A 27,509-nucleotide genomic window follows, 5' to 3' on the forward strand; every position below is an offset into this window, starting at 1 on the left:
GACAAATTGCTTAAGCCTGGTGTTCACTTCCAACTGGTAGGCTAACTGGATTGTTTACCCAATCCTATAAATGTCCTAAATAGAGCCATTCCCAGCAACAGTCCATCTGTTCTCAGCCATCTGTTAGGAACCTAGGAATCTGAGGACAGGAAGCTTTCTGGTGCTGAACAACTGTGATTTGGGGACCCAATCCAGATATTCCTTCCCACACCCTTCTCTTTTTATTCCTGCAACCCTGACTCTCTTGGCAACTGTGAAATCAGGACTGCACCGTGTGTTAAGGGATGGGTGGAGACTAACCTGGGTCACTGCTATCTCTACCTGGCTGTTGATGGTCTACTCAACTGCAGCTGTGAGCATTACCTTTACTCTGCTCTGAGCCGAAAACTCTGCGGTGTGGGCACTGAACAGCCATTCTTACCCTGGTGCTGGTGCAGATGAAGTGCTCCAACTATGGCCATGACCATGGGAATGGGAAAGTGTTGATGCAGGATTCCCATCTAGGTGATGGCCCCAGGCATGGACGAAATGCCATAGATATTTATGGAAGAAGAAAAATTTCCTTGCCAGGTAGGTAGGAAGGAAACATCTGAAGCCATGTGAGATCAGGTGGTGGATGCATTCTCTCAGTCTTTCACTAGATCTTCCCAGGAAAATTATTACTCGAGTTGCCCCAAGTTCTTAGATGCAATTGTCACAGGTGGTGGATTCCTCTGCTCATCTTCATGATACTGAATCTACCATCCAGAATTGGGTACAGTCAGGGAGAGCCAGTGACCATTCTGGTAACTCCTAATGTCACTATCCTTTTAGAATATTCTATTGAGTTACACCACCTAGTGTCTGCCAATGTAACTGACTGTCAGTGAAGGATCTTAGATTCTAGGACTAGTAGGTCATGAAGGAGAAATTTTCTTCCCTCTGGGATGGTACTGGCTCCATGCTCATTGGAGCCAACTTGGGACCAATGTTGTAGTCATCAATCAGTTTTTTCTTGACCTTTGTACTGCATGGCCTTGTTCAACTCCATATAATGCTTATGCCTGTTAGTAAGGAGAACAACCAATGACTGGTTGACCCTGGCTATACATGACACTTTCTGGTCTGTATGATGTCCCATCAGGGGTTCTTCCTTGTGAATGAACATCATCCTTTGTTGGCCTCAGGTGAATGAGACCTGCACCCTGCAGAAGTTTCACCTAACCATTCTTAGCTTTCCAGGACTCTGTGGTCATTATTTGCTCTGAATACAAAGAAGCCATGGGACAGGAGTCAAAGTATTTCTCAACTTCACTTATAGTCCCATCTTTGGATGATGAGTTTGTTAAATGTGATGAGTTTATTAAATGTGATGGATGACATTAGCAATTCTAAAAGATATTAATGAGATACAACAATGGTCCAAGAGATGAGACAAAATTAAATAGATAATCCTCAGCTCCTGTATTTCATTTAAATTAAGTTGAAATCATTACATATTACACATTTGTTGATAAATTCCTTGAAATGCCAAGAACTGTGCATTTATCACTAGACATATGAAGATGAATAAAAAATAATACCTGCCATCACAAATTATATTAAATCTCCAGACTAGAGAGAAAATGACAAGTACCCAGAAATCAGTTCTGAAGACACAGAAATATGTAATCTAAATGGCAGAGAATTCAAAATGGCTATCATCAAAAAACTCAAAGAGTTAAAAGAGAATGTAGAGAAACAATTCAATGAGCTCAGCAGGTACTTCACAAGAGAGGTTGAAACTATAAATAAGAATCGATTAGAAATGTTGGAGACAAAAGATACAATCAATGAGATAAAACAGAATATGGATTCCCTGAACGCTAAGGCAGACATCATAGAGGAGTGAATCAGAATAATCAAGGATAGACATATTGAAATGCTCCAGATAGAAGAGGGGAGAGAACTAAGACAAAAAAGGAACGAAGAAAGTCTCTGAGAAATATCTGACTCAACTAGGAAATGCAACATAAGAATTAGAGGTATTCCAGAGGGAGAAGAGAAGGAGAATGGAGCAGAAAGCTTGTTCAAAGAAATAATAGCAGAGAACTTCCCAAACCTGGGAAAGGAGATGGAAATCCATGTGACAGAAGCTATCAGATCTCCTAACTTTGTCAATGTAAAAAGACCCACTCCAAGGCATATAGTAGTGGAGCTGGCAAGTGAATGACAAAGAAACAATACTAAGGGCAGCAAGGCAGAAGAAAATAACCTACAAAGGAACCCCTATCAGGCTTTCAGTGGATTTCTCTGCAGAAACCTTACAGCCTAGGAGAGACTGGAATGACATATCCAAATATTTGAAGGACAAAAACTTTCAGCCAAGAATACTCTATTCAGTGAAAATATCCTTCAGATATGATTGAGAAATAAAAACTTTCTGAGATAAACAAAAGCTAAGGGAGTTTGTAGCCACAAGCGCCACCCCCCAGCCCACAAGAAATCATCAAGAAGGCCCTCATACCTGAAAAAAAAAGAGAGAAAGGGGTTACAAAGCATGGAGTGAGGAAATAAATAGGTAGACAAAATAAAAAAAAAATTGTAGCTATGCATCCAAACAGGTTAGCAAATACTCAAGTATAACATTAAAGATAAAGGGAAAGAAAACACCAAAAACAAAGATAATCTTGTCATTTTAACCACAAACTCACAACACAGGATGGAATAAGATGTGAGAAAAACAGTTTAGGAGGGGAAGAGGAAAGGGACTAAATCAATTTAGTCTAAGGAAATAAGAGGCCATCAGAAAATGGACTATCTTATCTACAAGATTTTGAATACAAACCTCATGGTAACCACCAAAAAAAAAGCAGAACAGAGACACAAATAATAAATAAGGAGAAAACAAAGAAACACAATGTGAAAAAACTACATAACGCAATTAGTAGACTAAAACATGTGGGGCAAGAAACAAAGGAAATTCAGGAGAACTGGAAAATGAGTGATAAAATGGCAGCATTCAGCCCTCATATATCGATAATCACCTTAAATGTAAATGGATTGAATTCTCCAATAAAAAGATGGAGAGTGGCAAGATGGATTAAAGAACAAGACCCAACAATATGCTGTCTCAGGAAACATCTCAGCTCTAATGACAAACATAGGCTCAGAGTGAAGAAATGGAAGACGGTACTCCAAGCTAATGCCAAACAAAAGAAAGCAGGTGTCATAATACTTATATCAGACAAAGTAGACTTCAAGATAAGACAGGTAAAGAGAGACAAAGAGGGGCAGTATATAATGATTAAAGGGACACTCCACCAAGAAGACATAACACTTATAAATATCTATGCACACAACACAGGAGCACCAAAGTACATAAAGCAACTATTAACAAACCTAAAGGAAGATATTAATAATTACATAATAATAGTAGAGGACCTCAACACTCCACTCACATCAATGGACAGATCATCCAGACAGAAAATCAACAAGGAAATAGTGGAATTAAATGAAAAGCTAGACCAGTTGGACTTAATAGACATGTATTGAACACTCCCTCCAAAAACAGCAGAATACACATTCTTCTCAAGTGTGCATGGAACATCCTCAAGGATAGATCATATGTTGGGAAACAAGACAAGCCTCAATAAAGTTAAGATGATTGAAATAATAACAAGCATCTTTTCTGATCACAATGCTATTAAGCTAGAAATTAATCACAAGAAAAAAGCTGTGAAAAGAACAAAGATGTGGAGACTAAACAACATACTATTGAACAACCAGTGGATCATTGAAGAAATTAAAGGAGAAATAAAAAAATATCTGGAAACAAATGAAATTGAAAACATGCCATACCAATACATAAGGGATGCAGCAAAAGCTGTGTTAAGAGGGAAATTCATCACAATACAGGTTCACCTTAACAAACAAGAAAAATACCAAATACGCAACCACAAACTACACTCAACTGAATTAGAAAAAGAAGAACAAACAAAGCCCAAAGTCAGTAGAAGGAGAGAAATAATAAAAACTAGAGCAGAAATAAATGCTATTGAAACAAAAAAGGCAGTAGAAAGGATCAATGAAACAAAGAGCTGGTTCTTTGAGAAGATAAACAAAATAGACAAACCCCTAGCCAGACTTACAAAGAAAAAAAGAGAGAAAATTCAGATAAATAAAATTAGAAATGGAAGAGGAGAAATACCAATGGATACCACAGAAATACAACACATTATAAGAGACTACTATAAAAAGCTATATGCCAACAAAATGAACAATCTAGAGGAAATGGATAAATTCTTAGACTCTTACAACCTCCCAAAGCTGAATCAAGAAGAAATAGAGAATCTGAATAGACCAATCATAAGTAAAGAGATTGAAACAGTAATCAAAAGCATCCCAAAAAATAAAAGCCCAGGACAGGAAGCTTCCCTGGAGAATTCTACCAAACTTTCAGAGAGGATTTAATACCTATCCTTCTCTGGCTATTCCAAAAAATTGGGGAAGATGGAATGCTTCCTAACACATTCTATGAGGCCAACAGCACTCTGATACCAAAGCCTGACAAGGACAGCACAAAAAAAGAAAGTGACTGATGAACATAGATGCAAAAATCCTCAACAAAATATTGGCAACCTGAATACAGCAATACATCAAAAAGATCATACATCATTATCAAATGGGATTTATACCAGGGGTACAGGGATGGTTCAACATCCACAAATCAATCAATGTGATACACTACATTAACAAAATGAGGAATAAAAACCACATGATCATCTCAATAGACTCAGAGAAAGCATTTGACAAGATCCAACAGCCATTTGTGATAAGAACTCTTAACAAAAAAGGGATGGAAGGAAATTACCTCAACATAATAAAGGCCGTATATGACAAACCCACAGCCAATATCATACTCAATGGGGAAGAACAGAAAGCCATCCCACTGAGAACAGGAACAAGATAGAGTTTCCCACTATCTTCACTCTTATTCAACATAGTACTAGAGGTTTTGGCCAGAGCAATTAGGCAAGAGAAAGGAATAAAAGGAATCCAAATAGGGAGTGAAGAAGTAAAACTCTCACTGTTTGCAGACAACATGATCTTATATATAGAAAACCCTACAGAATTCATCAGAAAACTATTAGAAATAATTTAAAATTACAGTAAAATTGCAGAGTACAAAATCAACTTACAAAAGTCAGTTGCATTTCTATATTCTAATAACGAACTCAAAGAAAGAGAACTCAAGAATACAATTCCATTTACAATCGCAATGAAAAGAATAAAATATCTAGGAATAAATTTAACCAAGGAGGTGAAGGACTTATACAATGAAAACTATAAGAAATAATTGAAAGAAATAGATGATGACATAAAGAAATGGAAAGAGATTCCATGCACATGGATCGGAAGAACAAACATAGTTAAAATGTCCATACTACCCAAAACAATCTACAGATTCAATGCAATCCCAATCAGAATCCCAAGTACATTCTTCACAGAAATAGAACAAAGAGTCCTAAAATTCATAGGGACCAACCAAGGACCCAGAATTGCTAAAGCAATCCTGAGAAAAAAGAACAAAGCTGGAGGCATCATAATCCCTGACTTCAAAATGTACTACAAAACCATAGTAATCAAAACAGCATGGTACTGGTATAAAAACAGGCACATAGATCAATGGAACAGAACTGAAAGCCTAGAAGTAAAACCTTACATCTACAGACAGCTAATCTTCGACAAAGTTTCCAAGAACATACGATGGAGAAAAGATAGTCTCTTCGATAAATGGTGTTGGAAAATCTGGACAACCACTTGCAAGAGACTGAAAGTAGATCATTATCTCACGCCATACACAAAAATAAACTCAAAATGGATCAAAGACTTGAAGATAAGTTCTGAAACCATAGAACTCCTGGGAGATAATATAGGTAGTACACTCTTTGACGTCAAACTTAAAACGATCTTTTCTAATGCCATGTCTTCTCAGACGAGGGAAACAAAAGAAAAAATAAACAAGTGGGACTTCATCAAACTAAAGAGCTTCCACAAGGCGAAAGAAACTAGGATCAAAACAAAAAGACAACCCACCAATTGGGAGAAAATATTTGCAAATCATATATCCAACAAGGGGTTAATCTCCACAACATATAAGGAACTCACACAGCTGAACAACAAAAAAACAAACAGCCCAATCAAAAAATGGGCAGAGGATATGAACAGGCATTTTTCCAAAGAAGATATACAGATGGCCAATAGGTACATGATAAGATGTTCAACATCACTAATCATTAGGGAAACGCAAATCAAAACTACACTAAAATACCACCTGACACCTGTTAAAATGGCTATAAGCACTAACACTAAAAATAACAAATGTTAGAGAGGGCGTGGAGAAAAGGGAACCCTCATACACTGCTGGTGGGAATGCAAATTGGTGCAGCCACTTTGGAAAACAGTATGGAGATTCCTCAAAAAACTAAACATAGAAATACCACATGACCCAGCTGTCCCACTGCTAGATATCTACCCAAACAACTTGAAATCAACAATCCAAAGTAACATTTGCACCCCTATGTTCATTGCAGCACTATTCACAATAGCCAAGACATGGAAGCAATCCAAGAGCACATCAACCAATGATTGGATAAAGAAGGTATGATGTATATATATATACACAATGGAATACTACTCAGCCATCAAAAAAGGACAAAATCATCCCATTTGAAACAACATGGATGGACTTGGAGGGTATTAGGCTTAGTGAAATAAGCCAGAATGGGAAAGACAAACACCATATGATTTCACTCTGATGTGGAATATAAGCAAACACATGGACAAAGAAAACAGTTCAGTGGTTACCAGGGGAAGGGAGGTGCGGGGTGGGCACAGGGGGTGAAGGGGAGCACCTATGTGGTGACAGACAAGAAATAATGAGCAACTGAAATTTCACAATGATGTAAACTATTATGAACTCAATAAAAAAAAAAATAGAACCTGCCACCAATGAGCTTACCTATTAGTAGGAGACATAGACTATAAACGAATGACACAAAACACTATTCTGTGTATAATAAAAGTGTGCAGAGGTTATAAAAAAATCAGTTTCCTAAGCACATACGAATGAGATTTGACTTGAGTCTATTTCATGTGAGAGGTTCCATATGAAACAACAACATGATAAAATTGCTGTGAGAGATGGTACTGTCTTAGGCTGCATTAGTGGAAATATGGAATTCAGCAAAAAGAAAGCTAAATAAAAAAATAGATAAAACACTGGACTAGAAGTCAGCAGCTCTGAGCTCGAGTTCAGGCTCCACATCTTACTGCGTAACTTTGTCAAACTCTCATCCTCAGTTTCCTCATCTGTAGAGAGGAACAAGAAACGGACAACAAAGTCTAACTTGCCTCCCTGTTGGGGGAGTAGTAAGAGTCAACTGGGCTAGAAGAGGTCAGCAAATCTGTCATCTGTTGACCATCGAAATCCTTTACAAGATAACCTCAGATATCTTGCAGCGTATGCTTGAACGTCTCCAGAGCAGGAAATACACCACTTTTGAAAAGTCGGTTCCCTCACTGGCAAATTCTAATTGGGGGCTTTTTCAAGTATGAGCATTTTTCTAAAATTTAAAAAAAAAAATTGATTTATAGATTCCTCACTATAAACACGCAGAGGATAGTGGTGATAGTTTTCCTCCTCTGCCAACTGAGGAAATATGTAGCAAAAAGCAACTAGAATTTTCAAAGGAATTGGTATTTTCTTTAAAAATCTGTATTTCAAAAATACTCTAGTAAATTCTCAATAGCCAAGACGTGGAACCAGCCTACATGCCCAGAAACTGATGATTGGATAAAGAAGATGTGGTATATATACACAATGGAATACTACTCAGCCATAAAAAAAGACGAAATTGGCCCATTCACAACAATGTGGATGGACCTCGAGGGCATTATGTTAAGCGAAATAAGTCAGACAGAGAAAGACGAACTCTATATGACTCCACTCATAGGTGGAAATTAGTATATTGAGAAGGAGATCTGATCGGTGGTTACCAGGGAAAAGGGGGGGTGGGGGGAGGGTACGGAGGGGGAAGTGGTGTACCCACAACATGACTAACAAAAATGTACAACTGAAATCTCACAAGCTTGTAATCCATCATAACATTAATAAAAAAAAAAAAAAAAAAAAAAAGAACATGCACCTGCAGATCATGTAGGGCAACAACTAAGTGGTAGAATTTAAATCCTCTACTGGTGGTCCATGGAGGGTGGTGGTGCAGTTCCTAAAGCAGGTGGAAGCCTTTTAAAGAGAAACATCTCAACTGAGCAGAATTAGCTCTTTGTGTATTTTTTATTAACAAAAGGCACAACAGGTTGATCAGAGGGGCGCCAGCTCTTTTTAGGTAATGCTTTTAAAGCTTTAAGTAATAGATGTCCAAATTTGGACTAGTTAAATCTGTAACAGAGAAGACAAAGTAAAGCAGTACTTTTTATCCAAAAAAAAAAAAAAAAAATACTCTAGTAAATTCTTATTTGAAACATGTCAGTCATTTAATCCACACACAAATGTTAGAAAACTCCCCCTGTGCCCACAATTGTTCCTCAGCTACTCAAGGATTTGAGATCTTTAATTTGGGAATAGTCATGCATCACTTAATTATGGGGATATGTTCTGAGAAATATCTCGTTAGGCGATTTCATCATTGTGTGAACATGATAGGGTGTACTTACACAAACCTAGATGGTATAGCCTACTACACACCTAGGCTATATGGTGCTAATCTTATGGGACCACCATTATACATGTGGTCCATCATTGACCAAAATGTCATTATGCGGTGCATGACTATAATAATAATAGCTACATTTTATTAAATACCTAATATGTTCTAGCTGTATTACATAGATTATCTCAGTTAATCCTCACAACAACCCTATGAGATAAGAACTATTATTATCCATAGGTTATAGGTGAGGAAATTGAGGCTAACAGATGGAATAACTTGTCTAATGTACCTAATCTAGTAAGGAGGAGAACCAGGATTGGAATCCAAATCTGTGATTCTAGAGTCCACTCTGATACTGTGTCCTGTTACATGGAAACCATTATGTCAGGCAGGTGTGGGAGAATGCTCTATGCCATTGACTAGTATTGACTATTCTACCAGCGGTGCCCCTCTTTGTATGTGAATAAACTGGCGTTCTTACTTAGATTGACTGCATGGGTCAGTCTCTCATTGTCTTTTTATGTGGTGGTCCTTCAGCTATGCATGTTAAAAATGAAGAAATAAAACTTCCATTATTCTCAGATGACATGATTAACTACACAGGAAACTGAACACGTGCACAGAAAATTCTTTAAACTAATAAGCATGTTTAATAATGTTGTTAGAATTAAATTTTATATAAAAATTAGTTACATTTCTATGCAACAGCCATAAACAGAAAATGCAGTTTAAATGATATCTTTTACAATAGAGACAAAATATATCATACCTTGGAATACATTTTTTTCAAAAGATGTGAAAGATCATTATGGAGAAATTTATATAACTTTATTAACAGACATTTTAAAAGATGTAAATAACTTGAGAGGCAACCCATGTTCATGGACAGAAAGACTTAGTATCACAAAGATCTCAGTTTTCTCCAATTTTATTCCATGTAATTCCAATCAAAATTCCATCAGGGTTTCTTATGAAATTTGGTAGGTAAATTATAAAATTAAAATGAAAGTATAAAGGGCCACAATGACTAAGACATTCCTGAGGATGAAGAGCAGTGTATGTGTTGAGAGATGGGGATGGTGGCATGAGATGTGACCAGATGCCAATATGTATGACAGATCTGAGACATAGCAATGGTATCTCAGACGTAGAAAAGATGGGTTATTCATAAATGATGCTGGGGTAACTAGTTATTCATATGGAAAAAAATGAAATTAGTCCATATGCTATACACAAAAACAAATTTGATGGGTTAAAGATTTAAATTTAAAGGCAACATTTAGAAGTTTAGGGGAAAATATAAAAGAATATTTATGCTCTCACAGTAGGAAAGCATTTTTTCAATTATGATACAAAAGCAAGCAAATGATAAGTAAAAATTTGTATATGTGTGACTACATTAAAATTAAAAATGTCTTTTCATCATAAGACACCATAAAGAAAGCGAAAAGACAAGCCTTAGGGTAGGAGAAGATATAACTGCAATTCAGAATGTATAAAGTACTCCTATAAAGGAATAATAAATTTGTGGACAACTCAATAGAAAAGTGGGCAAAAGAATGAGCAGACATTTCACAGAAAAGGAAACAAAAGTGGCCAATAAACGTTTAAAAGTGCTCAGCCCTGTTAGTAACCTGAAAGATGTAAACTAAAACTACCTACCACACTGACAGAAATTTTGAAGTCTGATCATACCAAGTTTTGGCAAAGATGCGGAACAGTAGGAATTCTCATACATTGCTGTTGGTAGTACAAAAGGGTACAAATACTTTGAAAAAAAATGTCTAGCTAAATAATAAATTTTAAGATGCTTATGCTGTTTCACCCAGCAATACCATTCCTAGGTGTAAACACTGGAGAAATTTGCTCATGTGCACCAAGAGATGTGTACAGGAATGCTTATATATGTATATAGGGGAAAAAACTGGAAACAAACCATGTGTTATTCTATGCAGAAAGGACAAGTGAATCGCAGCACATTCATATAATGGAATACCATACAACTGTGAAAATAAGTGAACAGCTGCTACTTGTAACAACTTGGATGGATCTCAAAAATTTAATGCTGAACTATAAAAGCAAGAAATAGAAGTATTATGGTATTATTTTACTTATATATACATACAGTAAAAACTAATGAATATATTAAAACTAATATTATAAAACTAATGAATGTATTATTTAAGGATACAGACATATGTGATAAAATTATAAATAAAACAAGGAAATGGTTAGCACAAAATTCAGGATAATGGCTTACTCCAGGGAAGTAAGACACACCTAACTAGGAAGGACACATAGGGTAATATTCAACGATAATAGTATCTTATTTAAGCTGGGTCGTGCGACAGAAGTTTTCATTTTAATATTTTTCTTTAAATGTATATCTAAACTCATGTGTATGGTACATTTTACCATAGAATTGAGAGACTAAAAATAATACAGGTGTATTGAAAAAAACTGAACAAAATGAAAGGACACACAATGCCAACACTTTTAAACCTCTGTTTATTCTACAAATCTTATGATGATGGTAATTATTTTCAACTCTCGAGTGCTCAGATGAGAGGCAGGTTTGATGGGGATTCACTTGGAGCTCTTAAGAGGGCTGTTTTATCTGCGGGTCATTCACATAGGGTCAGGGGTGCCAAATTCAACAGAAAATATTCACTAAATCTAAACAGCAGCTAGACCTGATGGTGCCGAGTAGGATGAACCTAGGACTACTGGCTTTGCTGCTTGTTTTTGCAAACCCTTGATTTTACCTTGATTTGACACAATTCTGGCTCTTCATCCCATCCATATTCTCCTGGGTGCCTCAGGGAAATGCCTTTCCCAGTTCAAAGTTCAACCTGGACCACCAACTAGTCCACTGAATATAAGGAGGCAGTGCAGTGTAAATATTAGATTTCCATTCTGGAGACAGCTAGTCTTGGCACTGAATGCTGGATTTAGTGCTTAAGATTTGTCTGATCAATTTTCTCATGTACAAAATTTGGCTGATAGTAATAATCTTTGTTTATAGGCTAAATGAAATAATGCAGTAGAGCCCTGTGATGAGCATTCACTGTTTTTCAGTCACTCAGTATTCACTCTCCATTCTTTTAGAATTTCCTTTTGTGACCAATCCTGATGGAAATTTAAATCCGAGTGACGTGTCGTTTCCCCAATCACAGGTTTGGTGCAAGTTCAATCAGACTATTTCTCCTATTTGATTCTTGTGTGGAATGATGCATGGATGAAAAATAAAATTGGAATTTGTTTATCCTAAGCCCTCCTCCCACTCCACTCCCCCAAGAAATGCTTCATTTCTGTCATATCAGAGGCACGTCCTACATTCTTATCTTTGATTCTGTGAGCTTCCTCATATTTTTCCAATACACTGATTTGTGCTTGTTAGAGTTGGTTTTAGTCACTTGAAAAATAAATTCTTAGTGATATAAACACCAAGAACAATCTCTGGGGCATAGTAGCTGCTTGTAGTGTTTGTTGATATAATTATTTTCACAATTGAAATCCTCCCTGGAAACTCTTCCACCAGAATTTCTCTGCTCCTGTGAGTGGAAACCAAACACTCAGGACCTAATTATCATTGGGTGAACGGATACAATTTAATTTTTAAATATGATAAATAGAGAAATCAGTCTGGATTCACAATGTCTGCTAAGGGGCCAACATCCCACAATGGGCACCCATATGCCTATCAACTGCATTCCAGGTTTTGTCACAGGACAGTACCATTTAAGCAGTATAGACAACATGTACTAGAGTACATGAAGTATCTCAGAGGAAGGAGAGATCATTGAGCTTCAAAGAGAGAATCTGTGCTGGGCTTTGAAGACTTATAAAAATGGAGTAGGCGGTGAGGAGAAGGAGAAGGCATTAAAAGCAAAGAATGGAGAGAGAAGGTGAGCAAAGACATGCAAGATGTGTTTGGAGACAGTGAATAGACTATTTTGGCTGAAGCAGAAATTTATTATAGGATAACGGTGGTGGATAATGTTTGGAAAGGTGCGTTGCAATTTTAAACATAAAACTTTAGAAATGGTCAAATTGCAAATATTGCTATTAAAAGAGACTCTTTACAATATCATGACAATTGTCTCTATCCATCAGCAACACAAAATATCTTTTAACATCTTCTGGTTGTAATTGGGAATGATGGAAGTTCTTGTTGCCCTTCAGAGGGGACATTTGGGGAAGCATAATTATATAATCATGACTTAAGGTCATTCCAAAGAACAGGTGTGGGTGGAATGTCCAGAAAGTAGCACCTAAAGATGAAAAGTTCCCTAGGCACTAATTGTACAAATTATATATGAATAATTCCATGAATAAAAAATGTTTAAAAACAGCTAAAAACTTCCACAGGTCTTTACTATTTACTTTCCAATAGAGATGTGCTTTAACACCAGGCATGAAATGTCCACAACGTAAAAACATAACCACAATGTTTAAACAGATGCTTATCAACCCTGGAAACTACCAAAAAAGCTATTAAGCTGATGTCTTCCGTGGTGATGATCTCCACCACGCTGTTAGGAGATATGGCATCGCTTTGTCCTTATTGAGCAGAGAAGGTGGTTCAGTAAATTGTTTAGAGCCAAGCTGTATCCACAGTTTATCAGTTGCTCTAGAGCTGTGATTTACAATGTTTTTATAGCCTTAGAACCTTTCCTAAATGAAACCTCTAGCTCAATTTATAACACAATCAGATCAGAAGTGCTCTTGTGGAAGCCAGGGAAAGGCATTTGGAGTTTTGCCTCACGGCTCCTAGTTTTTCTCTTCTGCTGTAAAGGCTCCTAAAAGGTGCTTCCAAAAAAAAAAAAAAACCATTCCAAAGCTCCAGGAGATTCTGAATTCACTGCTTTAGAGGATGCCTTGTCTGTGGAAGGCTGTACTCATCCTACTTCAGGGAGGTGAAGCGTGGAGGGATGTATAGTCATTGAGTAGAGAAATTTTAGATAATTTTAGTAAGTAGACCTTCCACAGATAGTAGACTTTGAACTCTGCGTTCAATAACATTTCTTACTGACATGGAAGGTGGAAGAAGAGAGAGCCATGGCCATTTTTGACGAAGAGAAGGGAGGTGTAGATCTATGGATGCCTTCTGTGCAAAGCCTATTCTTTGGCATCACCCCTAAGAGCCACTGGAGCTGTAACAACCTATGACAAAAGGGTGGCACCCAAGGCCTCAGAATTAGATTCTACAGGGTATAGACAATTGGTTCAAAGCACAGGTTTTTTCCTTCTCTCTAGGTCTGGCCCTTCTGTTGAAGCTCAGCTAGGTAAGTCATAGACTCTGTATTCTATTTTTGACATAGTCTTTTCTACCATAAACCTCAAAAGTCTATAAATTATTCATAACACAAATGTCTCCCTAATGTATTACATGTGAATTTTTAATATTCCAGTATTACTTTTTAAAAAAGTATATCAAGAGATAAGCCACACTAGGGAAAGAGAGCTACTTCTATTTCACAGACGGATGGTTGTGCCATTGGGAGAATCTATTGTTTTGGATTGGCTGTCACTGCCATCCTCTTCAGCATCACTGCCTGAGAGTTGTAAATTAGTATTCATTGGGTTTCATAGGACTACTGAGCGGCTTATCTGAGATCCTAAAATGAATCCGTCAAGGTTAAAAATAATCAACCTCGGGCTGGCCCCGTGGCCGAGTGGTTAAGTCCGCGCTCTCCGCTGCAGGCGGCCCAGTGTTTTGTTCGTTCGAATCCTGGGCGCGGACATGGCACTGCTCATCAAACCACGCTGAGGCAGCGTCCCACATGGCACAACTAGAAGGACCCACAACGAAGAATGTACAACTATGTACTGGGGGGCTTTGGGGAGAAAAAGGGAAAAAAAAATAAAATCTTTAAAAAATAAACAACCTCAAGTCAGTGGCCAGTTCCCAAGTTAGAATCTTTGAACCCATCTTCAAAAGTGTTCATACCAACCACCCCAAAACAGAGAGAAGTCATGTGAGGCAAAGAGAGAGAAAAAGAGGCAGGGCCAAAACTCACGGCACATTTCAGTGGCACCTAAATCAGGCCCTTGTTCTTACCTCTTACTACCCTTGGTTTCTACCTACCATCTGACATGGTACTTCACCACCTGGGCCCAGTACCCGCCAGGCCTGCGACGCTTCAAGCCTGACGACCTCAACTCCTGCCTCCGTACTCACCTGATCTATGCCTTTGTTGGAATGGGGAACAATGAGATCACTACCACTGAATGGAATGCTGTGAGTCTCTACCAAGCTTTCAATGGCCTGAAAAACAAATAGGAAAAGGGGAAGATATCTAATTTGGAATCTCCTAGGTCAGTACTTCCCAAACATTAATGTGCAAACAAATTATCTTGGATCTTCTTAAAATGCAGTTCAGATTCAGTGAGTCTGAAGTGAGGACCAAGACTGCTTTTCTAACAAACTCCCAGATGATGCTGTTGCTTCTGGTCTAGGAGCTACACTTTAAGTAGTGAGGATACAAATAACATAACACATTGCTTGCTGTAGCAGGTATTAAAAACATATTAGTTCTGCTTCTCCTGTTTATAAACCAGGAAACTGTAAGACATCTTATCTACTCACATCAGAGAGCAGAAGAGAGAGGATGCTGAAGATTACACATCTCTGAGCCCAAAAAGTCAAAAGAATTTGCTGTATTTTAATAAAGTTCTATTTTGTGTAAAAATGAAATAAAACAAACAAACAAAAATCCTGGTATCCTTTAATTTCTAATTTGTTCAGTTTAGTTATATCTAGGAGAAGTGAGGCTACAGGCCATTTCTACCGTCAGTAATGGCACTATCTTGAACGCAGCTGCTAGAATTTAAGTTATGATACCTAAGAGGAAATAAACCCCTTTAGAGTGGTATTTCTTGAAGTGTGATCCATTGACTACTCATCAGAATTACATGGGAGCACTTGATAAAAAGGTCAATCCCTACCCCAGTGTGACCGAATCAGAACAGCTGAGAAAGGAGGTTGTAAACCTGGAATTTTAATGTTGTCCTCCCACTCTGACGCTTGCACTTCATTCATTGATGTTTGAGAACCACTATTCCAGAAAACGTGCGTAATTCTAAGCCAATTGATTTATGTTCATTATCATAGAGGCTAGGAAAGTAAGTATGATCAAGCAACATTTACCATTTCATCTGATGGAATGGAATATAAGCTAATTATACTTTTAAATTATATACATGTAAAATATTGCTAATACATTCCTGTTTTTAAAAAATCCAGTCCCATAATTTAGATTTCCTTAAAGAACTGAGTGCGTTTATGATGATGACAACACAAATAATTTTTATAGAGAAAGTTTTTAGTAGTGAAGGAAAATTCTTCTACAGAACATCTTATCAAGACAACATCAAAGACCAGGCTTGATACCAAAGCAATGTTATTTTAAATAGAGGGACTCACGGATTTTGAAGTTTCTTGTTTCTATCCTTTGCTTTACAGAAACAGCCAGCTGAAAACTCTCCTGGCCATTGGAGGCTGGAACTTTGCAACTGCCCCGGAAGTCCTCAGGTCCTTGGTGGGAGAGCCTGGTATTCATTTGCTATTGAAAATAAATTGGCCCATTGTGACCTATGTCCCTTTAGACTTCACAATCTAAGTCAGCGTATTAAGCATGCACATTAAACCACTATGCTACTTAAATAAACTACTACACCAGAACCTCAATATTAAGTAGAACACAATTTATTTTATACATTTACATTTAAATGAATATTCTGGGACCCCATTCACAGAGTTTGGACTTTGCTCTCAAGGCTGTGGGGGAGCTTTGAAGGATTTTTCAGTAGTGGAGAGATATGACAAAACTTGTGTTTCAGAAAGCTCACTCTGGCTTTAACCACGGAGGATGAATTAGAAGGAGATTGGGAGGTATGGATAGAGTTAGGTGGCTATTGGGGTAAATCAGGCAAGAGATGCTGAGGGCCCAAAGGCTCTAACAATGAGGATAGAAACAGGAAGTATTTCAGGGACAGAAGGAAGGTAGAATCTGTAGGTTTTGGAAATGGATCGGAAGTGGAAAAGAGAGAAGGCTTCCAGTTTTCTGACTTTGATAACTGATTTGATTGAAGTCCTATTAACTAGAATGATAAATACAGGAAGAAAAGTAGATCTAGACCAAGAGGAAGGACTCAATAATTTGTCTTTGAATGTGATGAATGAGAGGAATCTGTTGGACATCCGATAGGAATACCCAATAGACATTGAATGAATACAAGTCTGGAGTTCAGGAGAAAGAATTTCATTTGATATACTGTATTGAAGTCATTGGCAAAAGTAGATGATTAAGAGATCACTAAGGAAAAGTGAATGGAGTGAGAAGAGCCAAGGATGGTTTTCAGATTTACTGTCTCTCAAGACAGAGATTCCATTCTATACCATCCCACATACTGGATTATCAGCCAGCCTCCAAACAGTTTCAATGTTAAGTAACTCACTAGCTGAAAAGTCAATCTACTTATTTGGAACATCTTTATTCTTAGCCAGAGCATGCCTCCAGTCATAATTTGTAACTTCCAGTCATGGGTTCTAGCTCTGCCCACTGAAGTAACAAAGAATAAAACTGTGCCTTTTGCAATGTATCGGTTCAATATTTGAAGACAGCTCTAATATCCTGCCTATAACTTCTCTTCTTCCAGTTAAATATCCTAGTTCCTTTAACCATTACTCTCACGACAATTTTCAGACAGACCCTCTCTTCACTGGAACACACTCTAGCACACCCAATAGTAGTGCAATTATAAAAAATGAACTCAGTACTCCAAATGAGATTAGAGTCACACAAAATAAAGGTGGATTAACCTCTAGCATTGAATGGGAACCTATAACCTGGCTGTTACCACCTTCCTCATTGGTCTATTCAGCATTTCATTTGATGGGATGTCAGTCCTATAAAGTAGTTCATTTATTGAATTAAGGGAAGCGAATTTCTATATTGCTAAAATCTGGACATAAGTTACTGCCGCAACTGTAACTTCAGGGTGTAGTGATGTAAGTGGAGCTCTGACTGGTCATCTGGGACATGGGTTCTGGTCAGGAGCTGGCTGCTAACTTGCTGTTGGACTTTGGTGAAATTGTCTAACTTCTTTGCATAACAGATAGCTACAAAATTGATTAATATCATCAATCCTATCTACTTTATAGGATATCAAGAAACTAAGGTAACATACAATATGTGAAAGCACTTTGAAAAAGAAAAGCATTATACAAATGTATATTTATTATTTAAGGACTGAAATCAGATTCATAGATGCCTATCATACTTGATTATTCCATAGGAAATGCATGAAGCAGGAGACCAAGCAGATCAACAAGCCTAGGCTGATGGTGACCACTGCAGTAGCTCCTGGCATCTCCAACATCCAGTCTTGCTGTGAGATTCCCCAGTTGTCCCCGTGAGTGATTCACCTTATCTTTAAACTCCTATAGGTATCACTTTGCCTATAGACTTGTTGTTAGCCTGCTTGCTGTTCAGGGACCTTGTTTGGGAGGCTTTGGAAGTGGTTTCTTTTGCCTGCATAGGTGTGGAAATGACCATCAGAAATGTTTCTAAATCCTTTACCCCACCTCAGGTACCTGGACTATATCCATGTCATGACCTATGACCTCCACAGCTCCTGGGAGGGCTACACTGGAGAGAACAGCCGCCTCTACACATACTCAACTGACACTGGCAGCAACACCTACCTCAGTGTGTTGAGTCCCTGCACAGATGCAGATGCCGGCCAGAGATGATGGTGTAAATCACATGGAGATTCAGGGACAAAACAAACATAAATTCTGCAAATGTCTCACTTGGATAACTGTCCTCTTAATTGTCTGATCATATCTCATTAACTATGATTTCACCAAAATGTTTTTAAAAAATACTAACTAATCTAGCTGTCATTAACATTATACAATTTTACCTGTTAGAGCAGTGGCCTAACATAACTAAGCATTGGGTCCTCAGCTGGGTGGGGTCACTAGCTAACCCATTGCCATTGCAGGATTAGGTCAGGAACTACTGGAAGGACAATGGAGCCCCAGCTGAGAAGCTCATCATTGCATTCCCAGCCCACGGACACGCCTTCAACCTGAGCAACCTTCCAACACTGGCACTGGCACCCCTACCTCTGGCGCTGGTTCTGCTGGACCCTACACCAGGTAGGTTGGGTTCTGGGCCTACTATGAGGCAGGTAGGTTGGGCTGTACAATTGAAATTCTGTGAATTTCATGCCCCGTGCTGAGCTGTAGCCTTAGGGCTAGAATCTTCAGAAAGTTGGAATGTCCCTTCTGTCCAGTACTTACCTACTTTAAACAAAAATATCACTCCAAATGCTTTAAGTGTTTAAATAACCTATTCATTTGCCCAATCTAGTATGAAGAGCACTTATAAAGTGCAACAACCCTTCAAGCGACAGACTACATACTTAAGGTCATTTATATTAGCACACAAGGGAATAAAATAACTGTATCTCTCCTATTAACGTGGGCTCCCAAAATCAAGCACTAAGAATACAGACAACACATGAGTATTTCAAAAGCAACTTGATCTTATTTACTGGAAATAAGAAAATTATTATTTTATTAGATATTAGAAAACTGAGGAAAACCCCAATTGGAGACATGAAAAAAAATCAAAGAGACAAGTGTACATTTTTTCTTTCATGGGAGTCATATTTAAAAGATTTGAATCTCTTGACTTTTTAAAGATCTGCACCTTCCTGAAAAATGGTGCCACTCAGGTATGGGATACCCCTCAGGATGTGCCCTCTGCCTCTCAGGGCAATGAGTGGGTTGGTTATGACAACGTCAGGAGCTTCAGTATCAAGCTAAAGTCACCTTCTCCAACAAGCTGCAGGTCCAGCCCTGAATTTAGGGAAAGAAAATGACACCTGGTGTCCTCTATCGTTAAACAAACTCAATGGCTTAAGCAGAACGGTTTCGGAGGTGCCATGATCTGGGCTGTTGACCTGGATGACTTCACTGACACTTTCTACAACCAGGAAAAGTCCCCCCTGATCACTGCCCTGAAGGATGCCCTTGGCCTGCAGAGCGCAAGTAAGTGACAGCAGGAGGATGCCCAGGGTATACAAATGTTCCTTCTCCATCTCAAAAGACAGCTCTAACATTCACCCATCCCCATTGCCCAGGGAGACTCTTCCCATTTCACCTCATTGCTCTTGCCCTCCTAAGAGACAGATGCTACATTCTTTCTCTACCCTTGAACTCTCATGTCAGGAATTTTATGGTCTTATGGGAAACCAGGCCCACCTGCTGGATTTTCCAGATATGCTAAGTCGTAAATGTGGGGGAAAACCTCAATAAATTGGGCTGATCTTCAATATATGCATTTACTTCTCTACAAATCCCTTATTAAAAGTCTATTTCAGGGGCCGGCCCCGTGGCCCAGTGGTTAAGTTCACACACTCCAGCTTCAGAGGCCCAGGGTTTCGCTGGTTCAGATCCTGGGCGCAGACATGGCACCACTCATCAGGCCATGCTGAGGTTGCATCCCACATGCCACAACTAAAAGGACCCACAACTAAAAATATACAAGTATATACCAAGGGGTTCCAGGGAGAAAAAGGAAAAATAAAAAAAATCTTTAAAAAGAAAAAATTCTATTTCAGGTAAAGTTAAGTCAGCATCTTGGTGGAATGAACCTTTCCCTTGGACTCTCCCCTCTAAGATATAACCAAAAGGACATTCATACAACAAAAGAGGACATATACACATCGCAAAAGATGTCTGGGAGACCCTTGCAACCATATGCCTGAAGGTGGTGGTGGGGCTGGATCCTCTGGAGGAAGTGAAAGCTGATACAGAGGAGCTCCATGGAGAGAGATGTGCTGTGGTGGCAGGAAGTGCTCAGGTGAAAAGAGCACCCTGTCCCTCCCCAATACTCCAGTCCCAGAATCTTCCAGAGCACTGTGTGAAGAGTGTGGCAGCCATGGAAGGAAAATGCGCAGGTGAGAGAGGCACCCCACCCCAGCCCGGTACTTCAACCCCAGAATTGTCTGGAGCATGGTGCAGAGAACTTGGCAGTGGTGGTGGAGAAAGGGAAAGTGTACAGTCCTGCAATCACCCAGAGCTCCTTACAGAGAGACAAGCAGGGGCTAAGGGAAGCACTGGGGAAGGAGAGTACTCCTCCCCCTGCCCAGTGCTCCAGATCTCCCATTGATCAGTCACTCAGAGAGAAAAGCAGTCCGTGGCAGGAGCTGGGGAGCCCCTGCTCATGCTGGGCCCAGAATACACAGCGCCTGATCCCCATCCTCTGGTGGTACATGGCAGCTGTGACCTGATAAGAATACCATAAGGAAGCAAAAATCTACTCCATCAAGCAGTGCCAGTAGGTATATTAAAGCTCCAGACCAGAGGGAAAGTGACAAGTACCCAGAAACAAACCCTGAAGGAACAGAAATCCATAACCTAAAGAACAAAGAATTCAAAACAGCTATCATAAAAAAACTCAATGAGTTACAAGAAAACACAGAAAGACAAATTAACAAATTCAAGAGCCTCTTCACAAAGGAGATTGAAACCTTAAAGAAGAACCAGTCATAATTGTTGGAGAGGAAAACCACAATGGATGAAATAAAGAAAAATCTGGATTCCCTAAACAACAGAGCTGACAATATGGAGGAGAGAATCAGTCAGTTAGAGGATAATACTACAGAAGTGCTTCAGAGGGAGGAGAAGAGAGAACTGAGACTAAAAAGAAATGAAGAAGCTCTGAGAGAAATATCTGACTCCATCAGGAAATGCAACATAAGGATTATAGATATTCCAGAGGGAGAAGAGAAAGAGAATGGAGCAGAAAGCTTGTTCAAAGAAATAGTAGCTAACAACTTCCCAAACCTGGGGAGGAGCTGGAAATCCATGTGAAAGAAGCCTCCAGATCTCCTAACTTTGTCAGTGTAAAAAGCCTCACTCCAAGGCATCTAGTAGTGAAGCTGGCAAAAGCCAAGGACAAAAGAAATATACTAAGGGCAGCAAAGCAGAAGAAAATAACTTATGAAGGAACCCCTATCAGGCTTTCAGCAGATTTCTCAGCAGAAACCTTACGGGCTAGGAGAGAGTGGAATAATATATTCAAAATCCTGAAAGACAAAAACTTCCAGCCAAGAATACTCTATCCAGTGAAAATCTCCTTCAGGTATGACAGAGAAATAAAACCTTTCCCAGATAAACAAAAGCCAAGGGAGTTCATTGCCACAAGACCCTCCCCCCTACAAGAAATCCTCAAGAAGGCCCTCATACCTGAGAAAATAAATAGGAAAGAGGCTACACAGCCCTGAGCAAGGAGATGAATAGGTAGGCAATAATCAGAAAAGGGCAGCTCTCTATCACATCAGGTGAGTAAACACCTAACTTTAACATCAAGAATAAATAAAAGGAAAGCACCAAAAAAATTATCTCATATTTTTAACCACAAACTCATAACACAAAATGGAAAATGATATGACAATAATAACTTAGAAGGGGAAGAAGAAAGGGATGAAATCAGTATAGTCTAAGGAAATAAGAGGCTATCAGAAAATGGACTATCTCAGCTATGAGATTTTTTATACAAACCTAAGGGTAAGCACTAAACAAACAATTAGAACAGAGACATTCATGATAAACAAGGAGAAAATGAAGAAAACCAACAGAGAAAACTACCTAATCAAATTGGTAGTCTGAAATACACAGGACAAAAAAACAAAGGAAATGCAGAAGAACCAGGAAATGTGCGAAAAGACAGCAGTATTAAGTTCTCATATATCAATAATCACTCTAAATGTAAATGGATTGAATTATCCAATCAAAAGACACAGAGTGGCAGGATGGATTAAAGGACAATACCCAACAATATGCTTCCTCCAGGAAACACATCTCAACTCTAGAGATAAGCATAGGCTCAGAGTGAAAGGATGGAAGACAATACTCCAAGCTAAAGGCAAACAAAAGAAAGCAGGTGTTGCCATATTTATATCAGACAAAGTAGACTTCAAGATAAAACTTGTATAGAACAACATAGAGGGGCAGTATATAATGATAAAAGGGACTTTTCACCAAGAAGACATAACACGTATTATAAACATGTGTGCAACCAAGACAGGAGCACCAAAGTACATAAAGCAACTATTAACAAACCTAAAAGGAGATATCAATGACAACACAGTAATAGTAGGGGACCTCAACACCGCACTTACATCAATGGATAGATCATCCAGACAAAAAGGCAACAAGGAGATAGTGGATTTAATGAAAACCTAGACCAAGTGAACTCAATAGATATATATAGAGCGCTCTATCCAAAAAGAGCAGAATATACATTCTTCTCAGGTGCACATGGAACATTCTCAAAGATAGACCATGTATTGGGAAACAAGGCAAACCTCAATAAATTTAAGAAGATTGAAATAATATCTACTATCTTTTCTCACCATAATGCTGTGAAACTAGAAATCAACTACAAGAAAAAAGCTGGAAAAGAAACAAAAATGTGGAGACTAAACAACATGCTACTGAACAACCAATGGGTCATCAAAGAAATAAAGGAGAAATCAAAAAATATTTGGAGACAAATGAGAATGAAAACACACCTTACCAACTCTTATGGGATGCAGCAAAAGCAGTCCTAAGAGAGAAATTTATAGCAATACAGGCCAACATTAACAAACAAGATAAAGCTCAAATAAACAATCTTAAACTACACCTAACAGAATTAGGAAAAGAAGAACAAACAAAGCCCAAACTCAGCAGAAGGAGGGAAACAATAAAAATTAGAGCAGAAATAAATAAAACTGAAACAAAAAGACTGTAAAAAAGATCAATGACACAAGGAGCTGTTTCTTTGAGAGGTTAAACAAAATTTACAAACTCTTAGCCAGACTCACTAAGAAAAAAAAGAGAGAAGGCTCAAATAAGTAAAATTAGAAATGAAAGAGGAGAAATTACAATAGATACCACAGAAATACAAAAGATTATAAGAGAATATTATGAAAAACTATTCACCAACAAACTGGACAATCTAGAAGAAATGGATAAATTCTTAGACTCTTACAACCTCCCAAGAATGAATCAAGAAGAAATAGAGAAACTGAATAGACCAATCACAAGCAAAGAGATTGAAACAGTAATCAAGAACCTCCCCAAAAGTAGAAGTCCAGGACCAGAGGACTTCTCGGGAGAATTCTACCAAACATTCAAAGACTATTTATCACCTATTCTTCTCAAACTATTCCAAAAAAATTGAGGAAGATGGAAATATTCCTAACACATTCTACAAGGCCAACATCACCCTGATCCCAAAACCAGACAAAGACAACAAAAAGAAGGAAAATTACAGGCCAATGTTGCTTTTGAACATAGATGCAAAAATCCTCAACAAAATATTGGCAAACTGAATACAGCAATACATTAAAAACATCATATACCATGATCAAGTGGGATTCATATCAAGGACACAAGGATGGTTCAACATCCACAAATCAGTCAATGTGATACACCATATTAACAAAAGGAGGAAGATTGTCTCCATAGATGCAGAGAAAGCATTTGATAAGATCCAACATCCGTTCATGATAAAAACTCTCAATAAAATGGGTATAGAAGGAAAATATCTCAACATAATAAAGGCCATATATGACAAACCCACTGCCAACATCATACTCAATGGGGAAAAACTGAAAGCCATCCCATTGAGAACAGAAACAAGACAAGGGTGTCTACTCTCACCACTCTTAGCCAACATAGTAGTAGAGGTTTTGGCCAGAGCAATTAGGCAGGAAAAAGAAACAAAAGGAATCCGAATAGGCACTGAAGAAGTGAAACTCTCGCTCTTTGTAGACATGATTTTATATACAGAAAACCCTAAAGAATCCATTGGAAAACTGTTAGAAATAATCCACAACTACAGCAAAGTTGCAGGATACAAAGTCAACATATGAAAATCAGTGGCATTTCTGTACTCTAATAATGAACTAACAGAACAAGAACACAACTCCATTTACAACCACAACAAAAACAATAAAATATCTAGGAATAAATTTAACCAAGGAGGTGAAAGACCTATACAAAGAAAACTATAAGACATTACTGAAAGAAATCAATAATGACATAAAGAAATGGAAAGATATTCCATGTATGTGGATTGGAAGAATAAATATAGTTAAAATGGCCGTACTACCTAAAGCAATCTACAGATTCAATGCAATCCCAATCAGAATCCCAATTACATTCTTCACAGAAATAGAACAAAGAATCTTAAAATTCATATGGGGCACCAAAAACCCCGAAAGGCCAAAGTACTCCTGAGAAACAAGAACAAAACTGGTGGCATCACAATCCCTGACTGAAAAACATGTTACAAAGCTACAGTAATCAAAACATGTTACTGGTACAAAAACAGGCACACAGATCAATAGAACAGAAGTGAAAGTCCAGAAATAAAACGACACATAGTCTTCAACAAAGGAGCCAAGAACATAAAATGGAGAAAGGAAAGCCTCTTCAATAAATGGTGCTGGGAAAACTGGACAGCCATATACAAAAGAATGAAGGTAGATCATTATCTTTCTCCAAACACAAAAATAGACTCAAAATGGATCAAAGACTTGAAGGTAAGATCTGAAACCATAAAACTTCTGGAAGAAAATATAGGCAGTACACTCTTTGATATCTGCCTTAAAAGGATCTTTACAAGTATGATGTCCACTCAAACAAGGGAAACAAAAGAAAAAATAAACAAGGGGGACTTCATCAGACTAAAGAGCATCTGGATGGCAAAAGGAAACAAAGATCAAAATGAAAAAACAACCCACCAACTTGGAGCAAATATTTGCAAATTATATATCCAACAAGGAGTTAATCTCCTTAATATATAAAGAGCTCACACAACTGAACTACAAAAAAAATAAACAACCCAATCAAAAAGTGGGCAGAAGATATGAACAGACATTTTTCCAAAGAAGTTATACAGATGGCCAATAGGTGCATGAAAAGATGCTCAACATCACTAATCATCAGGGAAATGCAAATCAAAACTACACTTAGATATCATCTTATGCCCATTAGAATGACTAAATCCCAACACAAAAGATACTAAATGTTGGACAGGTTGTGGAGAAAAGGGAACCCTCATCCACTGCTGGTGGGAATGCAAACTGGTGCAGCCACTTTGGAAAACAGTATGGAGATTTCTCAAAAAATTAAAAATAGAACTACCAGATGACCCAGCTATCCCACTACTGGATATTTATCCAAAGAACTTGAAATCAACAATACAAAGAAACTTACGTACCCCTATGTTCATTGCAGCATTATTCACAATAGCCAACACATGGAAGCAACCCAAGTGCCCAATGACTGATGATTGGATAAAGAAGATGTGGTATATATATATATACAATGGAATACTACTCAGCCATAAAAAAAGACACAATCATCCCATTCACAACCACATGGATGGACCTTGAGGGCATCGTGTTAAGCGAAATAAACCAGAGAGAGAAAGATAAACACCGTATGATTTCACTCATATGTGGAATATAAACAAACTTATGGACAAAGAGAACAATTTAGTGATTACTGGGGAGGGGGATAGGACACAAGGGGTGCAGGGGCACATTTATATGGTGTTTGACAATTACTAATGTACAAATGAAATTTCACAATGTTATAAACTATTTAGACTACAATAAAAAAATTTTTTTAAAGTCTCTTTCAGCTCGCTGGGTGAGATTTAACAAGAAACCCTCAGCAGTGCTTACATATTTCTAGTCTGTAATTCAAGAGAAGTTCCAACTCCCTAATTTTCTTTCCAGATTTTCTCTTAGAGCTTATTTGCTCTCCATTAATACCCAGATACTAGAAAAGTATTTTGCACATACGGGGTGCTCAGTAAATTTATTTTTTAAAGCTTTTGACATCGTAAGAGAAGGGAGAACTTTTTAAATTTAAAACCAGGCTGGTTTGAAATTATAGCTTTTTCTGATTCCTGAGTATAGAGTTACCTTGCCATCTCCTTAGTTTTAGGAGACCACTCCATCTCCAGACCTCACCCTGAGATCCACTGGTCTCTTCACCTCTAGGCAAAGTTGGAGATTCTGCCAGGTCCACTAGTCTTCTCTTTGTGCTATTTCAGGTTGCACCACCCCTGCTCAGTCCACAGAGCCAGTAACTCCTGTTCCCAGCAGCAGGAGCGGAAGTGGGAGAGAGACCGGGAGCAGCAGTTCTGGAGGCAGCTCTGGCGGCAATGGATTCTGTGCCAGCAAAGCTGATGGTCTCTATCCTGTGGCATAAAAGAGAAATGCCTCCTGGCACTGCCTGAATGGAATCATATACCAGCAGAACTGATAGGCCAGGCTTGTCTTTGACACAAGCTGTTTTATCGTTGCAACTGGGCACAAACCTGACCCGTGTCTCAATTCCCATGGGTTCTGAACAGTCTCCTTTGCTTAGCACATCTTGCTGCCACCTAGGGTTCCATAAAAAAACCCATCAGTCAAAATATGAGTGTCCTTGGTTTTAAGTGATTTTGGAGGAAACCTTTCTAGACGTGAAAATACAGGCTGTATGCGGGGGTGGAATGGCGGAAGATAGTATGAGGGAGTGGTGGAGCCAACAACCCCAGTCTAAGATAGTATGAGGAAGTGGTGGAGCCAACAACCCCAGTCTTCTATCTGCCTGTGTTGATCTGCATGAAATTTGGAGACTGTCAGGAGGAAGTGTGTGAACGTTTGGTGGTGGGATAAGATAAGAAGACGCAGAAGATAGGTCTGTAACCTGGTGACCATCTTCAGGAAGGAGCCAAAGTGATT

The 27,509-nt window shown here is 38.4% G+C and overlaps 1 pseudogene; it reads left to right on the top strand.

The window, feature by feature from the left end:
* The first annotated feature begins 437 nt into the window (after positions 1-437).
* On the top strand, positions 438-27,508 carry LOC124229849 (acidic mammalian chitinase-like; annotated as a pseudogene).
* Position 27,509: the final 1 nt, after the last annotated feature.

The sequence above is a fragment of the Equus quagga genome, chromosome 18 (genome assembly GCF_021613505.1).
Source record: "Equus quagga isolate Etosha38 chromosome 18, UCLA_HA_Equagga_1.0, whole genome shotgun sequence".
Lineage (NCBI taxonomy): Eukaryota > Metazoa > Chordata > Mammalia > Perissodactyla > Equidae > Equus > Equus quagga.